This window comes from Pleurodeles waltl, chromosome 6 (genome assembly GCF_031143425.1).
Source record: "Pleurodeles waltl isolate 20211129_DDA chromosome 6, aPleWal1.hap1.20221129, whole genome shotgun sequence".
Classification (NCBI taxonomy): Eukaryota; Metazoa; Chordata; class Amphibia; order Caudata; family Salamandridae; genus Pleurodeles; species Pleurodeles waltl.
The window spans coordinates 256,811,785-256,838,410 of record NC_090445.1 but is presented as its reverse complement, the minus strand read 5'-3'; the positions used below and the strand labels follow the sequence as shown (position 1 = coordinate 256,838,410).

The 26,626-nt window shown below is 44.2% G+C and overlaps 1 protein-coding gene and 1 long non-coding RNA gene across 2 annotated transcripts in view; one reads left to right on the top strand and one right to left on the bottom strand.

Moving 5' to 3' along the window:
- LOC138299622 (corticotropin-releasing factor receptor 1) overlaps positions 1-26,626 on the top strand; it is a 1,731,194-nt gene that overhangs the window by 1,371,139 nt on the left and 333,429 nt on the right. The gene's annotated exons all lie outside the window — the stretch shown is intronic.
- Positions 15,177-26,626, bottom strand: part of LOC138299623 (uncharacterized) — a 191,352-nt gene continuing 179,902 nt past the window's right edge. Inside the window, exon 4 of the long non-coding RNA XR_011204795.1 lies at positions 15,177-21,032. This is a non-coding gene — a long non-coding RNA (uncharacterized lncRNA). The remainder of the gene's footprint in view (positions 21,033-26,626) is intronic.

Sequence of the window (26,626 nt, the reverse complement as noted above, 5' to 3'; positions counted from 1 at the left end):
CACTTTAGCACTGGTAGGAGTGGTAAACTGCACACAGTCTCAAGCCAACAAAAATTAATTCAGAAAAACAGCAGGCAGAAGGCAAAAGTTTGGCAACTGACAGGTCTAGCAACACCCAAGACTTTCTACAAAATGTGAGTATGTGTTTCCACATTTGCAGCAAGTACCTGCACGTTATTCTGTAAGGCAGCACTACCTTCATATGTCTACAGAGTGTTGTTAGACGCCTCTAGAGCATGGACGCAGCAGATGCCAACCCGAGTGCCATCCTTACATATTTGTAAGCCCCATAGAAAGTAATAAACCCATCCGGAAGCATCACATTTTTCAATTACTCGCTCCACTAGTCTTTTCTTGTAATGATTTTTGAGTATTTAAGTAGAGTGTGAAACACTCTCAACTTTCCCTAACTCGCTGCAGGAAAGTTTTGTATACCTGTTAAGAATGTACTCAATACCAGCTTCACCAGTGCTCATGCAGTACACGGGCATTTTCGGTTCTAGTTCAGCTCTAATAGCCGGATTCCCCCGGTCGTTCCCCATTTTGTCAAATAACGTTTATCAAACATCTACAGATTTTGGGAACAAATACTAAATACTTAGAATCTAATAATTCGGATCCTACTGTCCTCAAACATTAAAGACCCTATATCATTTTGTTCTTTTTTTTCATTTCCTCCTTACAGAAAAATATGTATCCGTAATAATAGTGAACTGTCAACCAGAGTCAGCCCTTACCAACGCTTCCATGAATTCTGTGGTGTTTATGGTTCCTTTTTAATGCCAATTACATGGTCAACTATGCTGTGAGGCTCGCGCTTTCTCACAATCCACCCAGAGCAAGCTTGACAGAATTTCCCTTATGAATCATATTCACTTTTCTACCACTAGCATCAAAAATAGTTAAACGTGCTCTATTTTGTTGCATCAAACCGCGCACTTTTCCTACAGCATGACAACTTTTGATTATATTCGTGATTCCTGGAACCACACTTGAAATATTTATTTTCAAACTTATGAACGCTCTTGTCTTCCTTCCTTTTACCCGCCAATGTCTTGTTAACCATATTACTACAAACAGAAACTGCACCCATGTTCCAAGTCTCATACATTTATAAGAGTAGGGCCGTCGATGTGGCCGGAGAGGAATTATGTATGGGGATTTCGGACTGACATGAAATAGGAATGTCAGCCAGAATCACCTGATATAATTCATGGAATAATGAGTTAATCCTTTCCGGAAAAGAAAAAATAAGTAGAGGATTGTGTAGAAGGACTGCCTTGCTGTCTAAGTGCCTAAGTATCCAGGAAGGTTAAAATCTCTGAGGAAATAGTGGGTGTGTGATGTATATAGCTGAGGGAAGTAAAGAATGACTGAAGGAAAAACATAATTAAAGAAATTATAGAAGGAGCAGGAATGGTAAAGAGAAGGAAGAAAGGAAAGACGTAAGGATGGAATGTTTGATGTAAAGTAGGAGGGACATTAGGAGGGAGAGAAAAAAGATGGCAGAGAAGGAAAGAACAAGAATAGAAAGGAGAAAGTAAGGGGGTGAGCAATAGAGGAAGAAATAGCAGAAATGACTAAGGGTGACAGAAAATGTGTGGTATAGGAATGTCTGGTGGAGAGAAATGAGCTATGGAGGATACACGGGAGGGAACAATGTGGGGTTCATGAGAAAGGATGAGAAAAACGGAGAAAGGAAGAGCAGAAACATTAAGGAAAACGTAAATGGAGGAGGAAAGAAGCAGAGGGAGAACGAAAGGAAATAAGTAAGTGAGGGGGTGAAGGAAGGGTTAAAGTGAAAGAGAGAAGGAAGGAAGGAGTGTGAAGGATAGACAGATAAAGGTATAAAGAAATTAAAATGAATGAGAAAAGAATGTTGAAGGAACGAATGGAGGCAGAGATGGAGTAGGGAGCCTGGAGGTAAAAAATAAAAGAAGTTAGGAAGCGAAACAAGGTGGACAGGGAGTAGATAAGGCTGCATGTGATTGATGTGCTGTGGAATTAAGAAGGGAAAATGGAAAAGGTAGGGAAGCATCTAGAGGTAAAGCAGTAGAGAAGAAAAGAAAGAAAGGAAACATAAAAGGAAGGGAAAAAGGAATGAAGAATGGAAAGACAAGAAAAATTGAAAGCAGAAAGTAGAAAAGATAGAGAAGAAACAAAGAAGGAAAAGATATACGAAGGAATGAAAGAAGAAAACAATGAAGGCTATTAATTACCGATGTATGAAGAAAAGAGGAGGAGGAAATAATGTGAAAGGAAGGAAGAGAGGTAGAGGACAACAGAAAAAGCAATGAATGAATAAAGCAAAGAAGTTATGTAGAATCAAGGGATGAGATCACAACTTTTGGTTCTGATGCCGAGAATCATGTAGACTAATTAACCACCGAGGCTGATTCATTTTATGCACTGTGAACATTGAAGTTAATCCTTCTATTAAATTTGAATAACTCAATTGAAGCAATGTGCATTAAATTAAACTGCCTGAATTAAGTAGGCTATATCTTAATTGCTTAGATTTCACTGATTTGCAAGTCTCTACGTGGCACAATCTGCTACTAATCGTCCAGCTCTGGCTGCAACAAGTGTTCTGTAGTCAGCCCAGGTTAAAAGATCAAAATGTTCGTGGCTATTAGCACGGGGTTGGCTGCTTTGCATTGTGAGTGTAGATGTTCATTTAAACTCGATCTGGAGTAACCTGATGCACAGAATGCAACAGCCCTTCTTGTGTGTTAGGCTGAATATGTTTTTTTCCCCACATATGCAGGAGAAAGGATGAAGGAAAAGAAGAGGAAAAGGCTCCCGGTACAAGCATTTTTTTTTTTTTTTTCATGGTTTGCTTTGGTTCTCGATTCTAACTTGCACACTCAAAGCTCAATATCTGCTTCTCTCTCACTACTGCTCTACAGTCGGTATGATTCATCTGAGTTCCTGTTCTTGCCACTATCATGAGGTCTGTGGGGTTGATACCTATTCATGTTCTCGCTCCTTCCTTGCACCTTTATTGGCAGCCTATGGACCTTAACCTACTGCTGCCTTGCACCCTCTTCAGCCAATCTCTGTTCCTGGCTGCCACCCTCTCAAGCTGTCCTCCATTCCTGGTCCCATTCCTCCATCCCTGCAACCTTTGCCATGGGCATCTCTATTCCTACTCCCTTTGCTGCCTTGCACACTGAAAGCCCAATCTCAGAGCTTGCTGTTATTACTGCTTTCATCTCTGTGGTCAGTCTTTTTTCCTGATCTTGTTCCTGCTTCCCATCTTCTTCGGCTAATCGCTGTTCCTGCTCATTGTCCCACCCACTATGGCTGTTTCTTTACTGGCACCTGTTGTGTGCCGTTTATGGTCAGCTTCCTTTATATGTCCTGCTTTGCATGCTCTGTGCTTCTGATTTGCAACCCTGGTCTTGCTTCTTTAATGATGCTCTCCTTCAAGCCTTGCACCCTCTCTGTTCTTGTTGTTTGCCTACCATGCACCACCTTGCACATGGAAGAGTCTCTGCTCTCCCCGCATGTAAAGTGCATTTCAATGGACAAATCTCCATGCTAATTTTTAAGATGGAAGTTAACTTACCTGCTCTCTTCCTAAGATCCTGCTCAGGCAAGCCATTTCCTTGAATGACTATGTATAAAGCCCACAGCACAAATCAAACGCGTTGCAGGCGCTTAAACGGCATTGCCTATTATTAGCCAATTCTTTGATTCGTTGGTATTTGGCCTTTAAAGAGTGAAGGCACGAGTTGGATTTGGCCATCAGCGCTACGAGTTGTGCATGAGTGCTAAACAGATGATAAATGCCTCCATTTCCTGTGTGTACTCGTAACTAGGCCTGGGCAAAATTTAAAGTTAGGGTGACATAGAATTACAGCATTACGCCACTTTGCTGCAAATCTTTATAGCAGAATTATGCAAAGTGTCCAGTTCGAAGTAAACATTTACACAAACACACAGTTACAACAGAGCACAAGTGGCTCTTGTTCGCGGTGCTTTTGCTGAAATTATCATTGCATCAAATAATAACACAAGTGTTGGAAATGGCCCTTCTGCAGGGTTATCCCCAGACTTTTTGCCTTCCTCCTTCTCTTTTTCTGAGCTCAGTTTTGCTGGTTTTTAGACTCTGCGCACTTTACCACTGCTAACCAGTGCTAAAGTACACATGCTCTCTCCCTTTAAACATGGTAACATTGGATAATACCCAATTGGACTATTTAATGTACCTATAAGTCCCTAGTAAGGTGCACTGTATGTGCCTAGGGCCTGTAGATTAAATGCTACTCGTGGGCCTGCAGCACTGGTTGTGCCACCCACTTTAGTAGCCCCTTTACCTTGTCTCAGGCCTGCCGTTGCAAGGCCTGTGTGTGCAGTTTCACTGTCACCTCGACTTTACATTTAAAAGTACTTGCCAAGCCTTAACCTCCCCTTTTCCTACATATAAGTCACCTCTAATGGGTGCCCTAGGTAACCCCTGGGACAGGGTGCTGTGTGAGAAAGGCAGGACATGTAGCTGTGTAGTTTACATGTCCTGGTAGTGTAAAACTCCTAAATTCGTTTTTACACTACTGTGAGGCCTGCTCCCTTCATAGGCTAACATTGGGGCTGCCCTCATACATTGTTGAAGTGGTAGCTGCTGATCTGAAGGGAGTAGGAAGGTCATATTTAGTATGGCCAGAATGGTAATACAAAATCCTGCTGACTGGTGAAGCTGGATTTAATATTACTATTTTAGAAATGCCACTTTTAGAAAGTGAGCATTTCTCTGCACTTAAATCTTTCTGTGCCTTACAATCCACGTCTGGCTAGGTTTAGTTGACAGCTCCTTGTGCATTCACTCAGACACACCCCAAACACACAGTACTCAGCCTCACTTGCACACATCTGCATTTTGAATCGGTCTTCCTGGGCTGGGAGGGTGGAGGGCCTGCTCTGACACAAAGGACTGCCACACCACCTACTGGGACCCTGGAAGCCACTCTTTGAAGTCTCCCCCACTTCAAAGGCACATTTGGGTATAAAACAGGGCCTCTGCCCTACCACTTCAGACACTTGCTGGAGAAGAAACCTGAACCAGAACCTGCATCCTGCCAAGAAGAACTGCCTGGCTGCTCAAAGGACTCACCTGACTGCTTTCTACAAAGGACTGCTGCCTTGCTGTAGGCCTGCTGCCTTGCTGAACTCTTGCCTTGATGCAGAAGTGCTCTACAAGGGCTTGGATAGAGCTTGCCTCCTGTTCCCTGAAGTCTCAGGACCAAAAAGACTTCCATCTTTCAACTGGACTCCTTGTGCGCCGAAAAATTCGATGCACAGCTAGCTCTGCAGTGAAAAATTTACCGCACGCGATCCGGAAAAACGCCGCTCAAGCCTGCAAGGAAAAGATCGACGTGACGCCTGCAGTGCGACCGGAACTTCGACGCACGGCCCGCCTGGGCAACGCCACCCGACTTCCAGAGAGGAAATCGATGCGATGCCTGCCGTGAGGGAGAAAATTCCACACACAGCCCACCGGAACGACGCGCAGCCGGATAACAAGCCCAGGATTCCACGCACAGACCCCGGGACATCTGGGAATCCCACGACCCACAGAGGAGACCTGTCCACGCGCCGAATACCGACGCACGTCTTCCCCGTGTGAAAAATACCGACACAAGTCGGTGTGTGAAGAGGCGAAACCGACACACACACCATTTTTCCACGCATCTCCTCCTCTGCGGCCCTCTGCGGAGATTTTCCACTCCAACCCAGGTACTTTGTGCTTGAAAGAGACTTTGTATACTTTTTAAAAACTTAAGACACTTTATATCACTTTTCAGTGATATGTTTACACTTTCATATTGCATCTTTTATCATTTTGACCTGCAAATATCCAGATAAATATTAGATATTTTTCTAAACACTCTGTGGTGTATTTTTGTGGTGCTATATAGTGTTATTGTATGATTTATTGCACAAATACTTTACACATTGCCTTCTAAGTTAAGCCTGACTACTCAGTGCCAAGCTACCAGAGGGTGGGCACAGGATAATTTGGATTGTGTGTGACTTATCTTGACTAGAGAGAGGGTCCTTGCTTGGACAGGGGGTAACCTGACTGCCAACCAAAGACCCCATTTCTAACAACAAGGATGCTTTTGCTCTAAAATATAGTGTGAAAAGTTGGATTTACATTTTGTGTAATTCCGTATAATTATGTGGAAGCACATTAGGGGAACTTCTCATACCTCAACAGTGTTCCGATTTAACACTGTTGCTCTCTGTGGTGCTTCTGTACCCTTCTGTACTTACTATGGGTTCACTGTGACCCTGCTCTCACACCTTCTGCAAATACACCTGTGATCCCTGCTCTGGTCATGATTTCAATAGTTCCTGATAAAACGTAGACTCATGCCACGGGTTTTGTCTCGAACCTGCCATTCATTGTCCTGATTTTCAATTGCCTATCTCTTTTATCCTGAGACATTATTCTGTGTTCCACCTCCCCAGACACCTCCTCAGCTCTCCCATCTTGCCTGTCCACTCTTGGTCCCTGCTCACTCCTTGGTTACATCATAACTTCCCAAATTATTATTTTTCTTGTCTGCACTCACGATCTTTGTTGGTTCCTATTCTACACCTGCATTTACCACTTTCTTCTCTCAGCTCCAGCTGCTTTTCCTTTTTTGCCTTCTCTGGGTTGCCATTGATAACATACAGGTATGTCAGACGTCATATGGGATGCGCTTGAAATCAAAACATGAGGTGCAGATATGGTGGTTTAATAATTCTAAGATTAAAAGATCAGGGTGGGCATTACTATTTAGAGGTTAAACTCCAGTGCCTCTAGAAACAGCGGGTTGAACAGGGGTCTGAATTCTGAGTTGTTTGAAAATTATCACAGCAAAATGTTTTTCCACTGCCAGATTATTTTCGGGGGAAAAGGCACAGAAAGAACCAAGCATGTGGAATTTTGTGCTTTAAAGACAAATTCTACACGACTGACTCTTTCAGATTGAAAGAGAAATGGTATTTGCTGAGTGCGGTAAATACTTCATCTCCATCTGTCTCACTTGTAATCAGTGCTCGGTTGGCAGTACGGTGTTTTCAAAATTTAAAGTTTCCCCAGTTTAAAACGTATTCTGTCTAATGCAATCAACGGGCTGTTGAAATCAGTTTTTTGTGATTAGAAGTGCCCCCTACCTACCATCAGAGGTTAGCTTTGTTTTAATACATATTAATATATCCCTCTGTGCTTAATTAATTGTTGCTGAGAAAGGACCGTAGGAAGTGAGCTAGGAACGGAGAGTGTATGAAGCGGATGTAGGGCAGGATTAAGAAAGGAAAAAGGAAGTGACTGGGAAGCAGATGGAAGTAGGGGGGCAGAGAAGAAGAGAGATGGGGAAGGGAACTTAAGAGGGAGGAAGAAAGGAATGAAGGATAGAAAGAGAAGAAAAACAGCGAAGTAGGGAGGAAAAAAGAAAGGAAAGACAGAAATGGTGCAGGAGGGACGGACAGAAGGAATAAATGAAGGGTATGTGGTATAGATGTATGAAGGAAGGAGGGCGAGGAAGGAATGTGAAAGGACGGAGCAGAGGAGAACATAGAAAGCATTGAACGAATAAAAAGATGGCATAGGACACTCTTACATCTCAGTTTTTTTAGTATATTTATATGATTATATATATTTTTTTTTTAGAATTGTGAATTTCTACCGCATAATTTTCATGATAACATGTAATAAGATGCTGTCGACGCTGCCGTTGATGCAAGCATTTATTCACAAGAATGTTAACCAAATGTATACCATACAATATTAGCCAAACGTATACTGAAGTGCTAACTGTCACCATATGCTCGTCCCTCATCCAATGCATCCTTCCTTTCACTCTCGAAACTGGCCTGATACTTCCACTCCTGAAGACACCCACACCACACCACGGATCATGTTATTAGGTGGCTTTTGTGGTGTTCGACTTTAGGGGCTCCACATCCCCACAATGCAAATTCCCAACGCACAGTGGCCATTTTTAAATGATGGTCCCTGCCCTTGCATAATGTTTGACTGTAATAGTGGTGATCATTTTGGACATATTGTTGGCAATCTTGGAATCATGGTGCTCGCCCTCGATGTAATGCTTGCATTGGCATAAAACTTGTAATTCTTTCCGCATATTGTGGACAATATTGGCACAATGGTGCCCAGCACTTGTTTAATCTATGCACTTCCATGATATTGATAATTCTTATAATACTACGCCTACCACTACTACTAATAATAATAATAATCCTACTGTTAGAGGCTTCACCCTGTGCATTCGCAAAACCTACAATCGTCCATCCTTGCATTCGCCGGTTTATCCATCCAGCCAATACATTCACACAATAAACCATTCACCAATGTATAAACTCTCTTACCCATACTTACTCACTGTTCTCATTTTGTGAAAGCAAGGGTGCCGGTGCCCGAAACTCTGCACAGAAGCCCGTGACCGGTGCAATTAAAAGCTGGTGCTCAAAATACCTAGGCTGATAGTTTTAAAACCACCGCATACCGCTTTAATCCACTACCAGACTCTCTCTTCCCCTTCATCTCACTCCCGCAGCTTCTTGCTTTCTCCTTTTGTGGCGGTTTTGCCTCTTTCACTTCCTCTGTGTTCTCATCTGTGTAATTTCCGTCTCTTACGCTCTGCAAATAAATGATGCAGAAAAAAGTGACAGTTCCCAAAAATAAGTACCTGTGACCCACACCGGCAGCCACCGGTCCAAATTACGCACTGTGGTTACTCATGTTGCACTTAGTCACAATCATTATTTTACTTGATTAGAATAGGCAGACAAATTGGCTTTGGCATTGTCTGCTATAGTTGATGGGGTGGTGCCACTGCTATCTTCATGATATTTAAAGATTTGTGCCATGAAAATTACCTTTGCAAAGAATCTTTTTACACCGCCAACCCTCGCAAGGGGTGGGTGCTGGTGTTGAGGAATGGCCGAGTGGCAATTTACTGACAAACAGTCCCAATTTACAAAACATTTCCTGAACCGACGTTTCTACCTAGTAGATATAAGGTGAATCTTTGACCATGAATCACAGATCATAGGAGCTGAAGATATGCTAAATGATATATTTTATAAAGAATGGTGGAAAAAGCACAAAACGTGTGGATTTATCTGCAGCTGTGGGTATCATCAAGTCATGAGAAAATTGATTTTCTCACGAAGGTGTGAAAGCAAAGCATTGGACAGCGTTAAAAATAGTGAATCCTCACAAAGATATACCTTTATGGATGTTCACAAACATGTACACTGGCTTGCACACTTTCACTGCTCTTATAATGCAGCATGGATAAGAAAGTGCCCCTAAGGCACATATTATCGATCTGTAGGTAAAAAGATATAGGCATATTGAAATATGGCATCTATAAAAATAAATGAAATAATATGTGGAGATACACATTTCTCCAAACTTTAAGCTTCCAGATTTTAAGATCTGTGGGTTTGATAAAAGTATAGTTGGCCACAGTCATACCCTTGAGTATCAACAACATTGGTCAAATTTCCTTGCATAGTACAGGGGATTTCATTATAATTAGTAGGGGTAAAGGTGGATTGTGTGTAGTGTGCAAGCTTAAATGTATGTATCGCGGGTTGCCAGCTGTGGCCCTCTTCATGAATGTAACATTAATCCCGATTCTGATGCTAACTGGAATGAATGAGTGAACCAGGATTAAGAGTTTCATTAAAACCTACACCCTCTACTTTTTCCTTTTACAATTTTTGCCAGTGAAAAGCAAGCAGAATAGATCTAGCGAAAATCGACGTGCAAATGTTGATTTACCCGATAGGACACAATTTCAGCACCATGGACAGCAGCCGTCTTGCGCTTTTTCCGTGATCCTCCTGTAGAGTCTAAAGTGAGAGAGAAGGTGTCTTAAAGTGATATAACAAATAAATGTAAAAAAAAAAAAGTTTATTGCAGAAATATCTGCAGCCAGACATTTTTGCTCAAACTCGGCAGGGAGCAGAGCTTTTTCTTGCCACGGCGTCAGATTTAGAAGCACCTGCAGTGGTCTTGTTCTCCAGCCAGCATTCAGCGCTACAAGGTCGGCCTAATTGAAATAGGGAGCTCCCACTTCTGCTGACGTGCGGGTCCTGCCTGCTCTGCAGCGCTCCAGTGTGATTAAAGCTGACCCCGCGCTGGGTCAAAGCCAGCCTGGATGAGAGCCTGGTGATGGCGCAGCACGGCCCAGTGGGAGGACTTCTTGTGTAGAGGATACTTCGCTGACCTTGAAACAAAGAAACCTCCAAACTAGTTCGACTTTGAACAAATCACTTTGTCTCTAGTTCTGCAGGGCACCAGACCATAGTTCCTGTTCCGTGTGCAGCACAGCTTTTAGCGGCATAGTTGTCAATAGTACAACCGGGGCAATGACACAGGAGCCCAGTCTACTGCACTCCAGTTAGTGATTGTTTTTACCAAACCAGGGAATTGGGGATCAATGTGCTTTCTTGCTTTAGGGCCCTCAGCATCCTTGCTACGCCACTAACAGCATGATTGAGAATAAGTAAAAAAAAAAGTGTAGTGCTCCGTTGCTCTTTGGAGATAGTTCAAACTACATTAAAACAATACAGTTAAAAACAAAAGCAGGCAACATATATTTCAAATATAGGCCCATATGGCAAAGTAAGGCAACCACCTTCACCTTCAAAGAGTCTCTCCTATAATCTCAGTGTAGCGACTCAAAGTTTGCGGCAAACAAAGAGTGAGTGAATTAGTCCCTCCAAAACTGAGTTGTAGCCATTTGCACACCACAGGAGAAAACATATTTCCCATGGATTCCCCAGTTGCCAACCTGCGCCCCATACGTGGCTTATCCCTTTGTTAACAGTGCACCGGTTTCTGTTTTCAGGATACATTCTGTCATTTGCCCCTGCCGGACTCTCAAAGGGTACTGGCTCGTACTGTAGCCTTGGTTTGCGCGATAGGGTCCTCACGCAGAGGACTGTTCTTGCTGCTCGTTTCTATGAGCTTGCTGAGCGAGCCACTGCAAAAGTAACTTCCATAGCACCCTAGGAAGGTCTGAGATCTTTTTGTGTATAAACTTTGGGGATCAAAGCATGAGGAGTCTCTTCCTGTGTACTGCTTGGGCTATGCATTTCTTATCTTTTTGTTATCAGAGTGCTTTCTCTGCTTGCTGGTCCTTAACCTCTTAGCTGCTGGGCCTTCCCCCCCCAGTGCTGAGCCCTTTTTTGGCTATTTGGGGTAGTTTGCGCTTAGGCCTTTATAACTTTTTGTCCACATAAGCTATCCACACAAAATTTGCATCCTTTTTTTCCCAACATCCTAGGGATTCTAAAGGTACCCAGAGTTTCTGAGTTCCCCTGGAGTAGACCAAGAAATTAGCCAAAATACACATAATTTTTTTTTTTTTTTTTAAATGGGAAAAAAGGGCTGCCGAAGAAGGCTTGTGTTTTTTTTCCCTAAAAACGGCATCAATGAAAGGTTTGTGGTGCTAAAATCACCATCTTCCCAGCATTCAGGAACAGGCAGACCTGAATCAGAAAACCACATTTTTCAACACAATTTTGGCATTTTACTGGGACATACCCCATTTAAACTATTTTTTGTGCTTTCAGCCTCCTTCCAGTTAGTGACAGGAATGGGTGTGAAACCAATACTGGATCCCGGAAAGCTAAGCATTTCTAAAAAGTAGACAAAATTCTGAATTCAGCAAGGGGTCATTTGTGTAGATCCTACAAGGTTTTCCTACAGAAAATAACAGCTGAAAAATAATAAATTGAAATTGAGCTAAAAAAACAGCCATTTTTCTCAGCATTTTAATATGTAACTTTTTCCTGCAATGTCAGATTTTTTAAAACAATATACCATTACGTGTGCTGGACTCTTCTGGTTGCAGGGATATATATGGCTTGTAGGTTCATCAAGATCCCTAGGTACCCAGAGCCAATAAATGAGTTGCGCCTTGCAATGGGTTTTCATTCTATACCGGGTATTCAGCAATTCATTTGCTGAAATATAAAGAGTGAAAATAGGTATCAAGAAAACCTTTGTATTTCCAAAATGGGTATAAGATAAGGTATTGAGCAGCAGTGGTTATTTGCCCATCTCTGAATGCCGGGGTGCCCATACTAGCATGTGAATTACAGGCCATTTCTCAAATAGATGTCTTTTTTACACACTGTCTTACATTTGGAAGGAAAAAATGTAGAGAAAGACAAGGGGCAATTGCACTTGTTGTGCTATTCTGTGTTCCCCCAAGTCTCCCGATAAAAATGGTACCGCACTTGCTTGGGTAGGCCTAATGCACGTGACAGGAAAGGCAACATGGACACATCACATTTTTACATTGAGATCTGACGTGTTTTTTGCAAAGTTCCTCGCTGTAGATTTTGGCCTCTAGCTCAGCAGGCACCTAGGGCAACCTACTAAACCTGCACATTTTAAAAAACTAGACACCTAGGGGAATCCAGGATGGGCTGACTTGTGGGGCTCTAATCAGGTTATGTTGCCCAGAATCCCTTGCAAACCTCAAAATGTGGCCAAAAATACACTTTTTCCTCACATTTCGGTGACAGAAAGTTCTGGAATCTGAGAGGAGCCACAAATGTCCTTCCACCCAGCATTCCCCCAGTCTCCCAATAAAAATGGTACCTCACTTGTGTGGGTAGGCCTAGTGCCCGCGACAGGAATAGATCACACAACGGTCAATGTTGGTACTTACATGAGGCAAATGTTGACCCTGGGGTGATCCATTCCTTACGCAGGCACTATGTATAGGCACTCAAGTGGGGTAGTGTTTTTATCAGGACAGGTGAGGAATCACTGGGTGGTAGGAATTTTGTGGATCGCAGCATATTCCTGTAGTTTGTGTGATAGAAATGCAAGAAAAATAGAGTTTTTATTCAACATTTCAGCTTTGCATGGTATTCTGGGTAAGAAAACTTTGGGGAATCCACACAAGTCACACCTCTGTGGACTCCCCCAGATGTCTAGTTTCCAGAAATGTTTGGGTTTAGTATGTTTCCCTATATAGCTGCCGAACCCAGGACCAAAAACACAGGTGCCTCCCTAACAAAACCAGTTTGTTTTGTGATAGATAATTTTTATGTCTCCACAATACAATTTGGGCAGTGGAATTCGGGGCTGAACTAAATTGGGGACCTCCCAAGAGAGCACCCCGCATTCACTAACCTAACCCACTATTGCCCTATTGCACAGACTGTGCTTGCGAAGGGACAACAGGACTGCTCTCATCACCTCCCTCACAATTTACTGGAAGGAGTTATCCAATGGGACTCTTCCAACAGAAAATCACTCCCAGAGTCTGCGCCATTGTCCTACCTCTCAGATGGTGTCTGTAAAACACTAGCCTACATAGACAGTCACAAAATTGCTGGTGTGTGTGTGTGATACTTGCAACAGTACAGGCCACCTTACCTGCGCTTCTTCCCTCAATCAGCACGTTCTTTCAAGACACTCATACACCTTGTCACATACCATTCGTCACAGTCTTTAGCACCTCCTGCACCCAGTCCAACAATCATTATTGGTGCTCCCACTCCCATGTCCTCCTCCTCGGATTCCCTCATTACCACCCAGCAAACATGCTCTTCATCTCTCCATAGCCACCCCGCACATACATTTCATTTGTATTATAGCGCAGGTAGTGGCTCAGCTATTTACTTAAAATACAGATTTGCTCTTTGCAGTAGTCATATAAACCTTCTGTGCTTCTTTATGGCACTAAAACTGCCACTAGTCAAAAGTCTGATCCTTTTGTAGCAGAAACATAATCACAAGACTTACTTGACTTCTTTATTGCTGCCTAAAAGCTACAGTTGAAATGCGTCAGTTGAAGTATGTGCACTGCTTTGAAGCTGCAAGCTGCAACTGCAAGACAACTGGTGGCAAATATATATATATATATATATATATATAGGTCACTTTTATATGTGGGTCTGATTTTCCTGGGGGCCGATTGCAGCCCCCAGGGAAACCACACATGCACTGACAAAAGTGATATATATATATGGATATATCGATATATATATATATATATATATATTCATATATATATATATATATATATATATATATATATATATATATCTACATGGATATATCGATAGATAGATCTATATATATATATATATATATATATATATATATATATATATATATATGTAGATCTACCTATAGATATATCCATGTAGATAGACATATCTATCTACATGAATTGATATATCTATATATAGATATAGATATATATTTATATATATATATATGTATATATATATATATATATCTGTATGTTTTTTTTGGTAGTTGTAGGGTTTCCTTGGGGCCAAAATGGCCCCCAGGGAAACCCTACCACTACAAAAAAAAAATTGCCCCCACAGGGGGTCGCCCTGCTTATGGGTGACCCCTGGCAATTTAGTTTTTTTTAATTTTTAAAATTAGCCCCTGGGGGTGGCGTGATCGCGCCCCCCTCCCAGTCGGGCCCCAACATCGAAATTGAAAAATATGGCCCCTGGGGGAGCGGGCCTGTTTTCCTAGGGGGGCCGACCCCCCCAAGTGAAATCCCTGGCATCTAGTGGTGTTTCTTGGTGGTGCTGCGATCGGGGGCGAGGAAACGCATTCAGGAAGGCCTTGTATGAAAGGGGAGAGTCTCCCCTTTTATACGAGGCCTTCCCGAACGTGGGGAAGGCCGTTTGGGGCCGTTTTAACCATCGGAGCAGGAAGCGGCACTACAGCGCTTCCTGTTGTAATGGGGAAAACAACAATGTGACGTCAGCGCGCCACGTCACAAAGGGGCGGGTGGGGGGCGGGGGGAGACACGGAAGCTCTTCCGTGTCTCCCAGGGCTAAAAAAAAATAAAAAAGAAAATCCTCGGGTGCGACTCACCTGAGGATTTTCAAATCCCCTCCCCGGTGTCGCCCACTGGTCGTGACCCACACCAGAGAGGTAAGGGGTTAAAGGTTTGGGGCTCTCGCCTACGGGCCCCTTTCAATTATACCCTGAGCAATATGTTGTGGTAAAAAGAAGCACTCTGCTCCGATAAAGTTACAGGAGTATTTAAGAAGTAAATGGAGAGCAGATCGACACTTACACCATTTCACCATCCAGCTCCAACTGACATCCATCGAACCTCCCATGAACTAACCTTCACTCCACATTCTATTTTTTTTTTCAAATCTGTTTTATTTGTTATTTGCTTTGTTTACAAAAAAACATTACATATGTGACACAGGTTTGTATACTTGCAATTACAGTTAGAAGAAAGCATTTTGTCAGACTTAATTCAAGAACATAAGCGATACATGCATGAAACCTAGAGAGGTGGGAAGAACATTATGTGCATGAATGGCATTGGTTGTGGTTGGCAAACATTCAGTTACATTTGGGGCTTAGTACTTTGGGACATTCCATTCCGCTGAGTACCTAGATAAGTGTTGCTGAGTATCTAGGTATATTTCCTGCAGTATGCATTACGGAGAAATGGCGCATTATGTTAAACAGTTTCTCTGTATGGGAGGAAAAAATAATACAAAAGAGGGAAAATCGGCCCAACACTAGTAACCTGAACTACCCCCCCCTTTGCTCCCCACCCACATCGGAACTTCAGTAGTGTATATCACTTACAGCAATAGTTTTACAGAGTAGACGGTGAGCGAGGAGTTGGCATATCAAAGTCTATCTGCGTAGCTTATGTGGAATGCTAACCTACGGTGTTATTGGTTCTGTGTCTCAGATTCCCTCTATTTCAGAGTGTTCTGTACCTGGGTTTGGTTCGTGTTGGAAGTCACATTGGATGATGTCCCAGTTGGCAGCACTAGTGAGGAGTGTTCTCTGTATAGCGCTGTGATTTGTGCATGGGCCCACACTATTAGAGATTGTTTCCAGGCTATGAGGGAGGGGGATGCAGGTGACTTACAACATCTTTTGATTAGTCATTTAGCCGTTAACATTCTTAGGTCAATAAAATGAGAAGTGGCTTTGTGACCCTTGCTCCTACGAAAAAGTCCTAAAATGCACACCTCCCAAGTGGTTAAAAGTGTGCATTTTGTACAGGTTGTTAATTGTGTTATGATGCCACACCAGTAGTTCGTTAAGGATGGGCATGCCTATAACATGTGAAGAAGATCAGCATTTACTAGATGACACTTAGGGCACTGGGCATTAGCACATTGAAAATAGCGGTTTATCTTTTCTGATTAGAGATAGGTATTTTGGATGATGTAGTATTGGATAAGGTGGAAACGGGTGTTGCGGCAGATGCAGATACGGCTTTCCAGTATGGCTGCCCATTCTTTATCCATGTATGGTCATGACAGATCAGCTTCCCAGCGTTGCCTGACGCGTGTAAGTGAAACAGCTGGGTGGTGACATAGTGAGTCGGCAAACCATTTTGTGAGGAGCCTGCCCCATCCCATAATGTGTATATATTGGATCATGAGGTGTGTAGGGGGGTCTGTCACCATGTCTCCACATTTGTCAGCGAGGGCAGCGTATAGTGAAGAATGTAATAAGAAGTTGCCTGCGGGCATGTCCTCTTCCACCACAAGTATATTGTAGGGTTTGAGTGATCCTTCATGGCAAAAATCTACTAGGGTATGGAAATCAGCATTTAGCCAGCTATTGAGCTTTGTGGATGAAGTGATGTTGGAACCTCTGGGTATACCCAACAGGGACAGCACAGGGGCATAGGGTGTAGTGGAGTGTGTGAGGTATACGGAGCAGTAATAACAACTATACGCAACTTCAGTGAGCAACGACTCCAGTGGTTTATTTTTGGAACAGGGGTGAAAGAGGTGAAGTAGTGCAGAGAGGGTCCAGGCTGGGTAGAGTGAGGTGGTGTCTTTGAGGAGTAAGCCAGCCCCCAACTTGGCCACCCACTAAAGCTGAGCGGCAAGAAAATACCTTTCCATGTTAGGTACTGCGAGTCCTCCCTCTACAGCAAGATTTGTTCCAGGTGAATTTTCTCATGGTACTTTTAAGAGAGCGGGGGGGCTGACATATAGGAGTATATTGATAAAGAAATAGAGAAGGCCATCATTTTAAGAAGCGCTATGCGACCCATAACAACAATGGGAGTGTGTGCCAGAACAACATCTGGGAACGTATAGCTCTTATCGCTTTCCACACATTGCCGTCTAGTAGGTCAGTTGGCTGGTGGTCCACACTAACCCCTAGGTAGCAAAACATATTAGGATGCCATAGCACAGGGTGCCATATAGTGTAAAGACAGGGTCAGGGTGTGTTTGGACGATTGGATAGAGGAATGACTTGGCCCAGTTTATGTGGAGTTCAGAGAGGGCAGAAAACTCAGTGAGCATTTGAGCTAGGGTGTCCGGGGCAGCATGTATGTTACGGAGGCATAGGAAAAGGTCATCCACATATAAGGAGATCATGGGGGTTTCATCTCCTAGGGGGATGTCCCAAACTGCACGTTGGGCTCAAATAGCTATGGTCAAGGGTTCTATGGCCAAAGAGAAGAGCATTGGAGACTGTGGACATCCTTGGTGGGTGCCTTTGTCTATTGGTATTGAAGTTGATATGTGAGAACCTGTCTTGATCCTTGTTGATGGCATTGTATATAATAGTCAGACTAGGCAGAGAAAACGGCCCCCTATACCATATCTAGGTAAGGCATTGAATAGATAGTCCCATTCAATCGAATCAAAGGCTTTTTCATGGTCTAATACGAGGCACCCAGAGTGAGGCCAATGGATTGCAGAGTATGTTGGATCCCGAAAAAGTGGCTCATATTCAATAAAGTGATGCAAGCAGGAACAAAACCCATTTTGGTCAGCAAGTATAAAAGATTAAATAACGGGTGCTAGTCTATCCACTAATATCTTAGCCAATATTTTATTGTTAGTGTTAAGGAGAGCTAAGGGGGAGTTACAGCCCAGGGCAGTGGGGTCTATTTTGGGGTTGGGTTAAAGAAATGAGCAGAGCTTCATACAACGTTTCAGGAATATGGGAAGCTGATAGGGCTGCTTCATATAGAGTGAGTAGTTGGGGGGTCCAAAGCGTGACATAGGCTTTATGATATTCAGCCGGTAGACCATCTGGTCCTGGACTTTTGCTAGTAGTTAGGGCCCTTTATAGCTTCACACATCTCGGGAAGTCTAATGGGTTCACCTAAGTCTGCACATTGGTCTCATGTAATGGCAAGTAGGTGAGTTGTGGAATAAAATGTTTCAAGCAGATCAGGGCTGGGTTTCGTGACTTGATTAATAGAGTGTAGTGTAGTGTTGTGTTGTGTTAGTTTCGCATGGGTTTCGTGCTGTGTGTGGAGTAGATGGCCCTCAGAAGAACTCAGCGAAAAAATAGGTTTTCTGGAGTGGTCTTGGCATATCAACCATGCAGGAGTTGACCTGCATGGTCTGAAGATGCATGAATGTGAGACAAGTGCACCATGTAGTTCTCACATCACAGTTGCTCTAATAGTGAGTAATGTTCATGGTGTGCCTCTGCAAGTCATGAAGTGTATGTTGGGTCTGTGACCGAGAGTGTCTCAAGTTACAAAAAGTTGTGTTTGATGTGTGTGATTTTGCCATCTAGTTGTTTGTGAGTGTTCCATTTTAACCCCAGGCTATACCCTCTGATGGTCACTTTGAAGGCATCTCAATCTATGAGCCTATTGGTAGCAGAGTTGTTGTTGAGGTCAAAGTACCCTGCTGTGGCAGTACTAAGAGAGATTCCCGAAAGACTGTGTCTTCCAGCACTGTAGGCTGGAGTTGCCAGGTGAGTACAGCCAGTGTCCTGGCCCCCCAGGCAAACTGCATGAGTTGTGGGTTGTGGTCTGAATGTGTGCATCCTAGGTAATCCATGTGTTAAATGGCCGGAATGTGGTTGGGTAAACCTATGATAAGGTCAAGTCTAATATATAGGTTGTGTAGTGTGGAATAGAAGGAGTATATGCGCAGAGTGGGGTTGCGGGTGAGTCATGTATCTACTAGTTGACAGTTTAAGAGCCACTCACTTAATGACTGAGTGTTAGATGTGGCTAGCATATGTGGTAATGGGATTAAAGAGTGGTCCAAGGCCATGTCCAGTGTAGAGTTGAACTCACCTCCAAAAAGCCAGGGGAGGTCCCTCCAGCCGGATAGTTTGTTGGATAGTGTGTGCAGGAACAAGGTTTGGTCAGTGTTGGGAGTGTAGATTGCCCCTAACAGGAGCTGACAACCATCTAGGCAGTGACGCATTATCACATATCGGCCATTGGAGTCCTCATCCCCTACGAATGGAGTCTCTGGCTTCACCCAATGTAGCACCCCTATAGCACAAGAGTAGTCAGTGACAAACACTTAGCCACACCAGTGCCCTGTAACCTGTGGGCTTTCAGCAGTGTTAAATGTGCCTCTTCCATAGTGCTATGTGCGTTGTTCTGCGTCTAAGATAGGAATATAAACAGTATCACGCTTGTGTGTGCATGGCCCTCACATTCCAGGTAATAATGTTAGCATGGCTCATGCCGAAAGTGTCTCTTTATGAAGTCTGCAGGCAGTCTATATAGGGCCAGAGTTCCTGGAGGGCTGAGCGTTGGCATTGGCAGGGGCCGATAGTGGGGCTGGCTCTACTGGGTAAGTTGTAACAACTAAGAGGAATGTAAAAAAACATGAAACAAATACCATTATCAGACGATGAAACAGGTGTCCGTCCAAACTGCCATCTTGTCAGTGGCTATTACCAAACTTGGAGGTCAATGTGAGAAAACACGGTGGGCAGTGCGGGGAACCATGATGTGTTGCTCCTCATATGTAGGATGTAGAGTGTGGGGGTGCCACCGGTGTTAGTGGATGTTTAGAAATCAGTGTCTTACCACTCTGTAGATGCTGCTGTTGTTGTATCTGATTCGAGCACCCACTCCAGGCCAGGCCATTGCCTACTGCAGTCATGCAGGAGGGGGGAGAAGGGGAAGGAACTCGAGGTGAGGGAAAGAAAAGGGAAGGGAAGGGGAGGGAATGGGGGAAGAGAAAAGTGGGCAAACGCATGAGCAATGTTACATGAGTATGAAACAACTGGTGATTAGGCAGGCAAAATACTTAGAATAACATTGAGCATGGGATCTTATGATATAGTCCACAGTCTGGGGAGTCACCTTGGGAGAGGCTGACCAGCCTGTCTTGGAGGGCCATAGGCTTAAGGAGTCATTGTCACTGATAGATTTATCCCACGTCTGGATGTAGGCTTTGAGCACATTGGCATATTTTAGGTGCCATCTGTTTGGCCTGACATCTTTCCACTTTAACTTGTTCTATGTCTTTTCAATGCTGACACCAATCTTTTCCACAGCTTGTAGTACAGTGACTAGTTTAGAGCCACGGGATTCAGCTTGATCAAATGGCTCGGTTGTCGCTTAATTCCCCGTTGCATGTGCCATGGTTGTCGACTGTCACGGTGTTGCTGATTGGGTTTCTGAGTGTAGGCGACCCATGATCAAGTGTTGGGCGTTGAGCATTAGGGTGACTGGAGATGGCAAGAAATACTTCAGAGCATTGTGCTATTCCAAATTGTGTGATGTTCAGAGGGTTATTGACTGCATGGCGCTTAAAGTTACAGGAGAATCGAGGCCAAGCAAACCATTACAGCCTGAACCAGTGGAGTCCAGCTGCAGGGATTACTTGGGAGGGCTCACTTGCATGCACCTTGGAGAATGATGGGGCTCCACAGCACGGGCAGCCCAGAATGGTGTCTTGAGGTTGCGTGGGTGTACAGATGGAAGGACGACACATGGAGCCCACTTTCAATCGCTAGGCAGCGTTCAAGAGCGCCGCAACATGAGCAGCTCCAGGCCAGTAGACAGCAAAGGCTGTTGAGTGTGGCTGTAGAGTGGTTAAGCCAAGTTTAGATGGCGCGCTTATGCTGCTGCTGTGTCAGATCTTACTAAGGTGTATCCTTAGACGTTCACGAAGGGTCCATTTATAGCACAGTGGGGGTTTGCCTGCATAATGCATAGATTTGTGTTCTTTGGTCCGGTTGGTCTGGTGTGGTCTGGCCTCTCGGCTCCGAGCGTTGTCACAGGTATCGTATGCTGCAATGAGACAATTTAGGGAGAGGTAGAGGGTAATGCACTGTTGGAGTTCAATGACTGCTGCTACTGAGTGTGCTCAGAAATTACTAAGATTACGCGATGCCCGCAACGTAAAACATGCATTGGGTTAATATATGGAAATGTGCACAGGTCATCATTCTGTTTTTCAAATAATTATAGAATGGATTTCCAATGTAATTTTGGAAGTTTCCAAGAGAAAAAAACTCAAGAGGAAAGGAGGAAGAGAAAGACTGAAGAACAGTGAAAGAGTGAGAACACAAGAACCTGCAGAAGTGGGATAAACAGTGAGGGAGTAACTGGTGGTAGATTGCAGAGACATGGAGTAGAATCCAGTTTAAGTCCAGCTCTGGAATAGAACAGAAGTACAAAATGTGCGCACCAGGATTTTTTAACCAGTTTCCACAAGTCTAATCTGGACAACTCAGTCAGATCTCCCACAGGCACAAATGGTGCACATGCACAAAGCGGGCAAAGAGGACTTAGGCCCATATTGCATACTCAGTAAATACTGTCCCCGGTGTGATTGCTATTCACGGAGTGCATTATCTGCACCCACTTGGCCACACAGTTTGCCCGCTTCTTGTCATTAAGCCCTAAGTATTTGATGGTGCCCATAACACATGCTTTGAATACAGCAAAAGGTTACTTTGCCGTCCTCTCGCACACAAGTCCTCTCCCACCAAACCACTGCTCCAAGCACTTTCCAGCCATTTGAGTTACTGATTCGCTTCTTTCATGGCGCACTTGCTGAGTTTTCCCGGACAAATCATTTCTATGCGTGTCAGGTAAATAAAATCTTTCATTTTTATACACATTCCCTGGGCTCGACTGCTTCACTGGAAGAAAAGTGAAATCTGTCTAGTGACTGTAAGGCTAGAGCCAAGAATAAGGATCCTGTCTGAGTCTATATTTTCTGGCATCCTTCTGGATGCTGCAGCAATATATTCTTCTGATCAGAAACTTGGAGAGGCTGCAGAAAAAAAGATAACGTGGTGTTTGATTATTTGAATAGATAGTGCTTAGGTTTTCTATTACATTTCATCACGTTGGTCTCCTTTTTAATGACGGCTGGAATGTCTTAACAACCACCCATCAGGGTGTCCCAATATGCAAATGCCAACGTGGCTAATATTTAATTTGCCTTGTAATGTGTACTTTTTCGCACTTGACTTCAGTGGTCTAATGTGTTTTTCTGGTTTATTTTTATCAGTAAGATTCTGTAGGGTAGTTCCTTCAAAGCATCTAAATATTCTCCAGAGGAATTTGCATTTCACCATGATTTGCACTGGCCACCACTGGAGTGCTTGCTGGGCCATGGACACTTGGTCCCTTTTTTTGGACCCTGTGCTAAGTGTACACCTGTGTCTCATGCTTATTGAGAAGTAACACGTTATGCTAAGCGATCCCTGAGTTGAGGCCATTTCTACTGTACTATGGTACCAAATATCGTTTTTAGAATATCCTTTTCCAGACATGTTGTGTCTTAAATATCATTCACAAAAACAGTGCTCCATTGGAGTTAACAATAAAGAAATTAAACCCAATGAGACCCAATATTTCTATTGAGGTTATTAAAGACTGCCACATCACAAGTTGTGGGGTTTGGCAGAAGCCAAACCTCCACAACGTCACTTGGCCCACCGGTGCGGTCGCACCGACGCGGCCAGTGGTGAGCACCTCCAACCCGGCTGAAGGCCTCAGCCTGCCAGCCAGATTACAAGGCTGCAGACTGCCAAGCTTTCTGTAGCGGTCCCCCCGCTATGAAAACCCTGAAGGTAATGCACCCGGCGACAGGAATCCCCATTCCTGTCACTGGCACACGCATCCCCACACGTCCACACACATGCAGACACCCCCCACCTGTTCACACACTTACAAACACATCCCACCACTTCACACATGCATGCATTCACATACACACCCCTCGGCATATGGATACATTCACACAGACATCCACACTCACTCACATACATACAGCCTCAAACTCCCAATCGCTCGCAAACCTGCAGACACACACCCCCACTCGCTCGCAAACATGCACTCAGACACCCCCATAGACGCGCACGTACATTCACATTCAATTGCATACACTCACACATTCATTGCCCCTCTGCATAATCGCACTCATACTACACCCCCCTCTGCATACTCGCACTCACACACACAGACACCCTCTTCACCCCCCTCCCTCCCATCGGACAATCAACTTACCTTACCTCTGGGAAGGGATGGGTCCTGGCGGTTTTGCATCATAATACGGTGGGCGGAGTCTTGCCCACGTAGCGGTGCTGGCGATGCAACCGCCTCTTCGTAGTTGGACGTCCACCCATAAGTGGGCGGAAGGCCTCTAATGACTCCTAATATGGCAGTCAGCAGACCGCCAGCACTGGAAGTCTGTTGGCCGCAGTGGCTTCGGCGGTCTTACAAAAAGACTGCCGAAGTCGTAATGAGCTCCACAATATCTATGTCATGCAATAATAATGAAAAGGATATTCTGGACCGTATCTTCCATATTCAAGAGGAGCACTGACCACAGAGCCATTTACCACCCCTTAGAGTCTAGAGGAATTGGGATGTGTAACTTTTGTTCAGGCATCAAGGTGGTAAAGTATGTTCTTCCCTCTATATTTACCCTGAGTTGTGATAGAATGCCATCTAAGCAGTAGCCTGATATTAAACCCTTCTTTTTAGGACTAGCCTTTGAGTCACCTATAGCTGTGTCACCAGACAATTTAAAAAAAGGAAAAAACATACATAATACACATACATAGAGGGGCTTTTGGGCTTCATCCATTGGTCAATTAAATTAACATTCACATTGTGTTTCTGCTCACCACAGCATATTGCATGGGGCAATGGATCAGCCCTCTTTATCAATTTGAGTGACGGCACAAAGCCTGTCTGTTGTTCATTTCCAGCTAAAAGTAGTTCATTTTCTTTAGTGCCAAACTTAGACCAATGTGTTTTTATATTACTTATTTAGACTAACTTTAAATACCCACTATTTATTTTGCCTACACTTTGGGTGCTCAGTTTGATAGTGATTTATTTTTGGTGTTCTTTTTAAAGTTACTTTTATAAAGTGTTTGAGTGATATTTTAACATTGTAGCTGCATTTGATTTCAGTGTTTGATTAGGTGGTGATATATTTGTGTCCCTATAACAAATAATAATAATAGGCATGACACAACTAAAAGGTTTGTTATGTAACATAACATCACTAAGCACACAGTCATCTCCGTAAATGTTTTTTTTTTCTTATTTTGAAATGCGTTGTTGCAAACATATGACAGGCATGTCTAGGTTGCTGTTTCCTTTTATTGATGATATGCATTCAATCAAAAATAACCATCAACCCAGCCTGCCTAGACCACATCTATTGGCTTTGCTAATGTTTGTTTAGAACAGTAGTTTGACTGGACATCTGGGTCTTTTGTGGGAGTGTGTTGTTGTTTTGTGACCATGTTTATGTGCCAATTGTGAAAATGTCTGTGTTCCCACTGTTAGGGTGTAGTGAGTTCATTCTTATCCAAACGATGTTCACAACTAAGTAGAATGAGAGATGGACAGTCTGTAGGATGGATTTATCAAACCTTTAAAGTATCTGCATATCATATGCAAACAACCCAAAACCAAAATTATGCCTCCTGAGTCAGTGGTTTCAGATAGATATATGAAGACCTTTTGTCCAGCATTTGTCGCTCCCTCCTGTATGGCCACTGCTGTCTCTTCACAGAATCTGCCGGCTCTGTGTTCAAGGCCCGCCTCCACCTGCAGGCACATGCCTACGCCTCATCCCTGATGGCCTAGTGGCAATCTGTGTCTGTCTGTTTTTTGTCTTTCCTCTTTCTCCTCGTTTGTCTGTTTTTTACATCTGTTTTTTACTTCTGTTTCTACTTTAGCATTTTTCACCCATTTTTGTGCCCTCCCGTGTTTTCTTCCCTGCTGCTGCTGCCCCCGTGGCCCTGCTCCCCACTCTGACAGACCTTCCCACCCTCCTGCCTCCCATCTGACCAATCCCCCCTCCCTCCCCTTCTTAAGGGTGGCCACTGCGCAGCTATGTGCAACTGGCATGCCAATTGCATGGCAAAAGGTGCACCAAAGGCATACCTGTCTGTGCCCGTCCACACCTGGACCGTGCACAGCGCCATGGACCCTGGATCTCACACCGCACACTGATATGACACCAGGACCCTCCACGCACTGAACCTTGGACATCAGAGCACCTGTCAACCTGCCTCCCCAAAGACACCTCACTCTCTCCACATGCCAAACGCCAGGCCTCACACCACCAGACCCACCTCCAGACCACCTCAAGTGTATCCTCTTCAACGTCCACTCTCTGCACAAACATGCCGTGGACGTCTGGGACCTGATACACACCACACGCCCGGACATTGCTTTCTTCACCGAGACATGGACCAACACAACATCCGGACCAGACATCGCCATTGCCATCCCCAGCGACTACAAGCTGCTCCACAAAGACTGTCCATCCGGACCAGGAGACGGCATAGCCATCACCCACGAGACCACCCTCCGACTGACGATCAACACACAGGAATTCACCCCCCTCATGGAGCACCTCCAGTTCCAAGTGCACACCACCTCAAAGACCACCACCTGTGGCACCCTCATCTACAGACCACCCAGACCACGCCCAGCATTCAGCAACTCTATCATAGACATCATAGCCCCTCACTCACCTCCAGCAACTACATTCTTCTCAGTGACCTCAAATTCCACTTCAGAGATCTCAGTGACCAAAACACCTCATCACTTCTCAAGAACCTAGACACAATCGGGCTCAAGCAACTGGCAACCTCACCAACGCACACCGCCAGACACAACCTCGACCCCATTTATCCACCAGCAGCAATGTCATCATCGCCTACTCAAACCCGCTACACTTTACCAACCACCACTGCATCCAATTTTCCATCTCCATGCCTACAGCACACAACGTACCCCTCCTGTTAGAAATGGGGTCTTTGGTTGACAGTAAGGCTCAACTTCAGAGTGCTAGGTGTAAAGTATTTGTACCAACACACACAGTAACTTAATGAAAAGACTACAAAATGACACAACACAGGTTTATAAAAATAGGCAATATTTGTCTAAACAAAACAAGACCAAAACAACAAAAATCCACCATACACAAGTCAAGTTATCAATAAAAATGCAAAAGTGTCATTAAGTAGTTTTAAACACACACTAGCGCTGCTAGCATGAAATTGTACCTGGTGCGCGTCAAAAATAACCCCGCACGGGTGGATGTGCATCAAAAATAACCCTGCACGGGTGGGTGTGAGTCAGAAATCCAGCCGCACGATGATCCGAAAACCCCTCAGCGCAGGTTGTGATCTCCCAGCCTCCGTCAGCGATGCTGGACGTCGTTTCTCCTGTTCCGTGCATCGATTCTTCGGTCGCGTTTCCTGCGAGTGTCATTTCTCAGCTGCGGAGCCGGCGGCGCATAATTTTTTAGCCGCAGATCGGAGTTGCGTCAATCTTTTCCCCACACGCGATCTGTGCGTGGACTTCCTTGTCTTTAGGCTGCCAGCTTCTCCTTTCAG